The 8,326-nt window shown below is 38.3% G+C and overlaps 1 pseudogene; it reads right to left on the reverse strand.

The window, feature by feature from the left end:
- Positions 1–7,586: 7,586 nt before the first annotated feature.
- On the reverse strand, positions 7,587–8,078 carry LOC118849621 (annotated as a pseudogene).
- Between the last annotated feature and the right edge of the window lie 248 nt (positions 8,079–8,326).

Consider the following 8,326-nt stretch of genomic DNA (forward strand, 5'->3'; position numbering starts at 1 on the left):
CACCAGACTGCACTGCAGCAGTCTATATGTCTATATGTCTCTTTAAGGTCCATATGCACTTTGAAGTCATAGATAGAGATCTGGCCTTGAAACCAGGAAGAGCTATGTTCAAGTCCCACTTTGACACATACTAGCTACAGATAAACCCATTTTATAGAACATAGGCTCCTCCATTTAGAATTTGAAGGGGCCATCCAGTCCAATTCCCCTTCACTTTACAGTCGAGGAAACTTGAGGCCCCATGAGAAAAAAAGTGAGAAATAGAAAGAGACAGAGGGAAGAGAGGTGGGGGAGGTAGAGAGAGAGAAGAGAAAAAGGAGAGAGAAACAAAGACAAACAAAGAGAGACAGACAGAGAGAGGAGAAGACGAAGAAGAAGAAGAAGAAGAAGAAGAAGAAGAAGAAGAAGAAGAAGAAGAAGAAGAAGAAGAAGAAGAAGGAGAAGAAGAAGGAGAAGAAGAAGAAGAAGAAGAAGAAGAGAAGAAGAAGAAGAAAAGAAAAGAAGGAGAAGAAGAAGAAGAAGAAGAAGAAGAAGAAGAAGAAGAAGAAGAAGAAGAAGAAGAAGAAGGAGAAGAAGAAGAAGGAGAAGAAGAAGGAGAAGAAGAAGAAGAAAGAGAGGAGAGGAGAAAGAGAAGAGAGAAAGAAAGAAAGAAAGAAAGAAAGAAAGAAAGAAAGAAAGAAAGAAAGAGAAAGAAAGAAGGAAGGAAGGAAGGAAGGAAGGAAGGAAGGAAGGAAGGAAGGAAGGAAGGAAGAAAGAAGGAAAGAAAGAAAGAAAGAAAGAAAGAAAGAAAGAAAGAAGGAAAGAAAGAAAGAAAGAAAGGAAGGAAGAAGGAAGGAAGAAAGAAAGGAAGGAAGAAAGAGAGTAAATGCTAATATCAAAAGCTTCTTGTAGGAGGTAGGGCCTGGGCTGAGCCTTGAAGGAAGCTAAATATATTAAGGGTTTTCTATTTATTCCAAATGGTTTGAAAAGAAAAGAGAGGGATGGTGTTGAAAATAAGAGGGAGGAAAACACCATTGATTCATGGGAGCAAAACCATGTGATTTAATATTAATGATAATAATAATAATAATAGCCTTTATATAAAGCCCTAAGGTTTGCAAAGCACTATACATATGTTAGGGTAGCTAGGTGTCTGTCTCCCTCCCTCCCTCCCTTCCTTCCTTCCTTCCTTCTTTCCTTCCTTCCTTCCTTCCTTCCTTCCTTCCTTCTTTCTTCCCTTCCTTCCTTCCTTCCTTCCTTCCTTCCTTCCTTCCTTCCTTCTTTCTTCCCTTCCTTCCATCCATCACAACAACATTGTAGACAAGCAACTCCAGTCAATGAAATGACCAACCAAACTTCCAAAGGCGTCATGATTAAACATACTTCTTGCCTCCTGACAGAAGAAGGTAATGGCCTCAGGGTTCAGAATGGACATGGCCAATCAATGTGTTTTTACTATATTTGTTACCTGGGTTTTGTCTTTCTTTTTCATTGGGGGTGGGGAGTGGGGGGGGGGAAGAATGTGAATTTTTTTTCCCCGAAAAAAAGTTGTTTTTTTTTTAGTTTTTAAAGGAAAAGATTAGACTAGATGGCCTCTGAGATCCCTTTTAGACCTAAACCTAGGGTGCTGGCAGCATGATTCTGATGATATTGTTTACATTTGCACGGGAATCTACAGAGTAACATCAGACTCAAAAGAAACGGGGGCCACAAAATGGTGCATAAATCCCTATGGGCCGAATATTGACTTAGAAAACTACATATTTATATAATTTTAATATATATTATATGTATACATATATCAGATAGATCAGATAGAAACTATATTTTAATCTGGGTCAGGGAAAGGTGTTATGGGCCCTATGGTCCTGATAGACTGGGAGCATGCATATTTGACACCTCTGTACAGTTCTCAACATGCTTTCCCATTCATTTAGTTTCTCCATCCCTGGTACCTAGCATCATACCTGACACATAGTCCACACTTAATAAATGCTTTTTGATTGAATAATTATCTCATTTCAGCTTCCCAACAACCCTGTGAGATAGACTAGTCAGGTTTTATTACCCTACTTTACAAATTCATAGACTCACTGAAAACTAGAGCTGAAAGGACCCTAGGGACCATCTTGTCCAACAATCTCATTTTACTAATAAGGACACTGAAGGCCTGAGAAGTCAGACTACTTGCCCAAGATCACACTGCTATTTGGGCAAATCCAAGATGAAAATTCAGCCTTTCCAAATGCAAGTTCTACTTTTTCATTATTATTATGCAACAAAGCCTCCCAAATAAAATGATTTAAAGAAGGAAAATGTTATTAACGAGGTCAACAGAGCTATAAACATGTATTTGTCTCTAAAAAACAAAATACGGAAACACAAGAGCTTAGCATGAGTTTAAAATTATCCAAATTCACCATCAAATTAAAATGATCTGGGCTAGAAGCCAAAAAGTATTCTTAGAGTTGGAATTTTTCAGCAACCTATATTTAACTGGATGTAATTTTGTCTAAAAACTGTCCTATTCAAACTTTGGAAATGAAGGATTTTGCCTGTTAATGGGAAATCTGCATTTCATCATTATCATGAAACGTAACTTCACAGACCTAGCTTTCCCCCATAGCATCAGACTCATTTTTCTGCCGGCTGCTTGAAGAAATATTCTAGCAGTTTATTTCAAGCAGGACAGAAGAGAGAGGCACATATGGAGCACACAAACTAAGGAGACTGGTTCCACCAGCCAAACAAGGCATAGGTCTCTGTCCCAGTTTCTCCAGGGACTATTGTTTTTACCTAGAGCCAGTAATATGCAACACAATAGACCTTTGTCAGGGCAAGTATAACTTATCCCAGGGGGAGACTTAAGACCTTAAATGAAACACTTGGAGACAGGGGGCAATAGTCAATAATCATTGATTCAGCAGTCATGGATTAATCATCAATCATTAATTAAATACTAGTCATTGTGGATGCAGAGACAAAAATGGAGCAGTTCCTGCCCTCAACGAGTTTCTATTTTAGTGTAAGCACTGGCTCTGGAGTTTGAGCAGTTGGGATTGGATCTCACCTCTTTAAGGATCTCTTGGACAAGTTACTTCTCTCCTTTACTTCTCAAGACACTTGAGAGTTTCCTCATTGAAAAGGAAGGGTTTGGACTCCACAGCCTCCCCAGCTCCTTCCAACAAAGCTGCCATTTTAAGTGTGACCTTGGACAAGACTTCATTTGGACTCAGGTTTCTTCATCTTTAAAATGAGGGGGTTAAATTAGGTGGTCCCTGAGATCCCTTCTAGCCCTAGAGTGATGATCTTATAATCTTTTATATACGCATGTGCAGAGAAACAAAACAAAGCGATGACAGTGGCCAGAGGGGATAGATATAACATTAGCTTTAGTCACAAATGGTCTTCAGACTAAGGAGAGGAAATGGGAAGGGGTGGGAATGATCATTGAAGATAGGGACTGTTTCTGCTTTTTCTTTGTATCCCCAGGACTCAGCCCATTGAAAAGATTTAGTCAATATTTGATGACTGATTAATTTATTCATTGCAAAATCCATCCTCAGACTTGAATACCCAGTTCCACTAAGATCTTGGTCCTTCCATCCCATCAAAATGTGTTGGTGCCTTGGTGACCATGACTTTTACAACAGGTCACCTCATCCCTCTCCAGTGTTCTTTAAGACATCATAGGCAACCTGGTCTAGACCTAGATTGGTCCTCAGTGGCCATTTGGTCCAATACCACCGCTTCTCAGAAGAGGAAAATAAGGCCCCTGGGGAACCAAATCCTGGTTTTGTAGGAGGCAACACAAATATTATTTTCCCCATGTTCCTGGTAAGGAGTCTGAGGTTCAGTCAGGTTGAAATGTGATCTCCATTCCCAGCATACTAAATTGATTGAATACAGATTATATTCACAACAAGGGCCACCAAACAAAAGACAAGAAGAAAGTGCTGATATAACTGAATTTATTGGTCAAGATGGGTCAAAATTTGCCAAGAGGAAAATTACTAGAAAATGAAAAAGATTGCTACTATAGAGATTAAGAATTTGAAGAGACCTTAGAAACCATCTGGTCCAATCCCTTCATTTTACAAATAAATAAAATAATTGAAGTAGCTCAAAAGAAACACAAGATATGTAAATTTAGAGAATCCACCCCAAATGTTCACACAGACTATTTGTGCCTGACCTGTGGTAGAACATTCCAATCTCATATTGGCCTGATCAGCCACAGTCAGACACACTGTAACTTGAGTCTGACATAGTGATATCATTTTGGTCCTCTTTGAGATTGAAGGACAACAACCAAACAAATAAAATGTAGCATAGAGAGGTTTAGGGATTTGCCCAAGGTCACACAGGTAGTGTCAGAGGTAGGATCTGAAACCAGGTCCTTTGGGCCCTAATCCATCCCACTTTTCACTCTACCATGCTGTATCCCCAAAGTGGGGTCTATGAAGAATCTCCAAGAATTCTATGTTGTTCTGAAAAACCTGAAAGACTTTTGATATTTGGGCAAAAAACAAAAACCAAAAAACAAGTGATGAAGGAAGAAATGTTCACATAACATATTTTGAGCACTATGTTGTTGACAGCATTATTTTTTAAAAAGAAATTCATTGATAAAATACTTTTAAAACTGTCATATTTTCAGTTCTGTTACTTTCTATTTGTGAAAGGCATAACTGATTGACATTTACTGAGGATTGCTATGTCCCAATCAGAGCCATAATTAGGGCGAGGCCAGAAGGACTTTTTTCCCAAGGGGCTAACCTGAGAGGGGCACCAAATTTAGAGAGTGTTGAAAACACTTGCAGAGTGATTCAGTGGATAGTCATTTTCCTCTCACAAGATACTCCATCTCTATATTTTGGGCATTTTTACAGCCTGTCCTTCCCATGCCTGGAACTCTTGCCCCTCTTCATCTCCCTCTCCTGGATTTCCTGGTTTCCTTCAATTCTCAGGTTGTATAAATAACTTTGTCATAAAAGAATTTTTATAAATCTTTCTTTCTGTATGAAACTTTTCCCCATATCCTTAATTCTAGTGCCTTCCTTGTGATAATTATCTTCAATTTATCCTGTTGGTATCTTATCATAGTTGTTTGCATGTTGTCTCCCCGTCTTCCTTCTGATAATTATCTTCAATTTATCCTGTTGGTATCTTATTCATAAATGCATAGTTGTTTGCATGTTGTCTCTTCCATTGGACTGTGAGCTCCTTGAAAACAAAGACTTTGTTTTCCCCTTTTTTTGTATCCCCAGCCCTTAGCACAGTGCCTGGCACATTGTAGACACTCAATAAATGCTTGTTGACTGATTGGGCAAATCATTTGGTTTTCATAAGCTCAAGAAAAATAGGAATCATATGAGCTGTACTGTCTACCTACCAAGTTTGTCCACATATCCTGGAACATAGAAGGTGCTTATTAAATGCGAATTGACTAACAGACTGACTATTGTCAGTCAAGAACAAATACTGAAACGCAAAAAGATTTTAGAAAAACAGTTGTCAGTTCGGTGGAGGAAAGAACAGGAAAAATATGCAGCTCCCTCCTCTAGTTTCTGTAAGGTTTACATTATATAGAGTTCAGATAAAGGTCTAAGAATAAGCAGCTAGGAGGCTAGCACATGGGCAATTTCTAGAAAAGGGCAGTTTTCAGGTAAAGATGCTTAAGATAGCAGTTAAATATAAACACTCGATAAAATTTTGACAAAGCCAAAACATACTATCAGGGAACCCAAAATACAAGCTTTTTGGGTGGACACAAGTCCTAGGTGAACTCAAAACAAGCAGTTCAGCTTACCTGAAGGGTCTCTGAGATCAGCATGAACTACACTTTTGAGACAGACATTTTCTAGTCACATAAAGCTAAGTTCAAATAATATTAATAAATAATAAAGTACTTTCCCCACATTATAGAAATAGAACTAGAATAACCTCCTCTCCCACCTACACTCTGTTTGTTTCCCCACCACTATTCCTGAGCAATGGCCTTGAACCAGTTTCCTGGGTTGTCTCCCCTTCCACTACCTCCCCTCCCCCACCATGAGACTATATCTCAACACTTCCCTCCACCTTGCTCTCAATGCAGTTTGTAATACTTACCAAAGTGCAAAACTTCCTGTCTCTGGAGGAAGCTTTTAGTATTATCAACGGTACTGTGTATCTAGGTATTGGAAAAATATATTTTCATCTTCTGCAGATGGTCTCCCAAGAAATAATATACAGTTTTCTTGTTAAGCTTTGCTACAGACCATTGGCATCAAGGTTGTGTATGTATGTTGTCATTTACGTTGTCAAAAAATGGGACTTGAATAGACACAATTTTGCTCTGAAATAAAATTGGAAAATTGATGGGCCTGATAAGGGAAGATTGGGTGAAATTTTGAAAATGTGAAACTAGTGTTGTGACATAGCAATTCTATGTTAGTGTTTCTAATTGTACAGTGGAGAAACCAATTGCTTTGGAAGCAAACATTCAAAGAGGGTTTTGCAAAAGTCATTTAAACTCTCTGGAACTTAGTTTTCTCACTTTATAAAATGAGACAATATGAGCTATGATCCTATGATAAGGTACCATGATCCTATGATATAGTCTATGTGTTTCTATGGAAAAAAAATTTGTGTAGCTTACTCAAGTGATGGACCATTCAACATGAAATGACAGTTGCTTGAATTTCCATTATGGGTAAAAATAGAGATTTTTTTTTCCATCCCTTTTAGATTATTTCATTGTTTGGGTCATCAATTTAGAGCTGGAAGAAACCTTTGAGGCCCTGCAATCACAAAATAACAGAGAACCACAGATTTAGAACTGTAAGACACTTCAGAGGCTACCTACTCCCAACCCCCCTCTTTATAAAGAAGGAACTGGGGGCCAGAGGTGATGTTATTTACTCAAGGTCCCAAAGGCATTAAGTAACAGCCTTGGGATTTGAATCCCTTTCCTCTGATGCCAAGTCCAGCATGTATGGTTAAACAGATGATATATATTAGTTTATAAAAATAAATAAATAAAATTTAATAAAAAATAGAGGATAAGAATAATAATCATAAAACATACCTCCCCTCCTTTCAGGAGGGAGGTGGTAAAATATGGATGAGAGATGAAGCATTTGCTATCAGATCTGTTCAATGTGTCCATTTGTTTTACTTAATTTTACTTCTTTGTAACAAAACAAAGTTTTTCAATTTCAAAAGACTTAAGAATTCTAACCAATGAAACGAGCACCCATGACTCCAGAGGATCAATGCTTAAGTAGGCAACCTACTTCCTGACAAGAAGTTGATGAATCTAGCATTCAGAATGAAATTTGAATATATATCATATATACAATATATCATATGTGCACATTATGCATTATATTAATATCATCATGATAATATTATATTAGAGTCCTATTATATTAGTAATATAATATATTAATACACATGTTACACATATAAATAAATAATTATAATACATATTTATAAGTATAAATAAACAGATATATAAATATATAAAATTTTGGATATGGCCAATGCACAAGTTGGTTTTGTTTGACCATGCATTTTTTTTTCCCAAATTTTATTCAACATGAAACATATCTCTACAGTTTTTACTGGGGAGGTTGACCACGTCCACGACCAAATCCACCTCTAAATTGGAACTCTGTTGCTGACCCAGCCCCACCTTCAGCCTTCTTGTCAGCATCAGGGGGCGCAGCGCTTTGTCTGTATGTGTCTCTGTCAGCTTCACCCCAAGTAAGCCGGGCAGGTCGCTTGCCCTCCAGACCTTTAGGCCTTGGCCTTCCTATCTCAGGATGACTTCTTCGGAGTGTGGCAGGCACAATCTCAGGGGGCAGGTGAAGGTAATCCTGGAGGTACTGAATGCCCTCATTGGTGAGGTACCAGTGGAAATGCCTCCATGTGAACTGCTCCTTAACATAGCCACAAGACTTTAGAGACTGCATGGCCTACATGACATGGAGATTGGGCACATTCTTGTCTGCCAGCTCAGGGTGCTTTAGCATGTGGACATCCTTCTTGGCTACCATTACTCCCTCCTTAAAAAGGAATTCAAAGACGGCAATTCGATTCTTCTTGGGCATCGAACATCTTGGCGGCGGCAGGTGCTGCTCTAGACAGAGCTTGGGCTAGAAAAGCGACTATGCATATTTCTTACAAAAGCCTTATTTTTCTTTTTCCCCCTACAATGGGGAAAGTGTGAGTGAAAACAGATTTTGTTCATTAAATCTTTTTAGTTTAAAAAAGAAGGCTTTGGGAAGGCAGCATCAAGTTAGAATAATGTAAATGAAATAATATTAAAATAAAATATCAATGTTCTTAAATACGGGCA

Source organism: Trichosurus vulpecula, chromosome 5 (assembly GCF_011100635.1).
Source record: "Trichosurus vulpecula isolate mTriVul1 chromosome 5, mTriVul1.pri, whole genome shotgun sequence".
Classification (NCBI taxonomy): Eukaryota; Metazoa; Chordata; class Mammalia; order Diprotodontia; family Phalangeridae; genus Trichosurus; species Trichosurus vulpecula.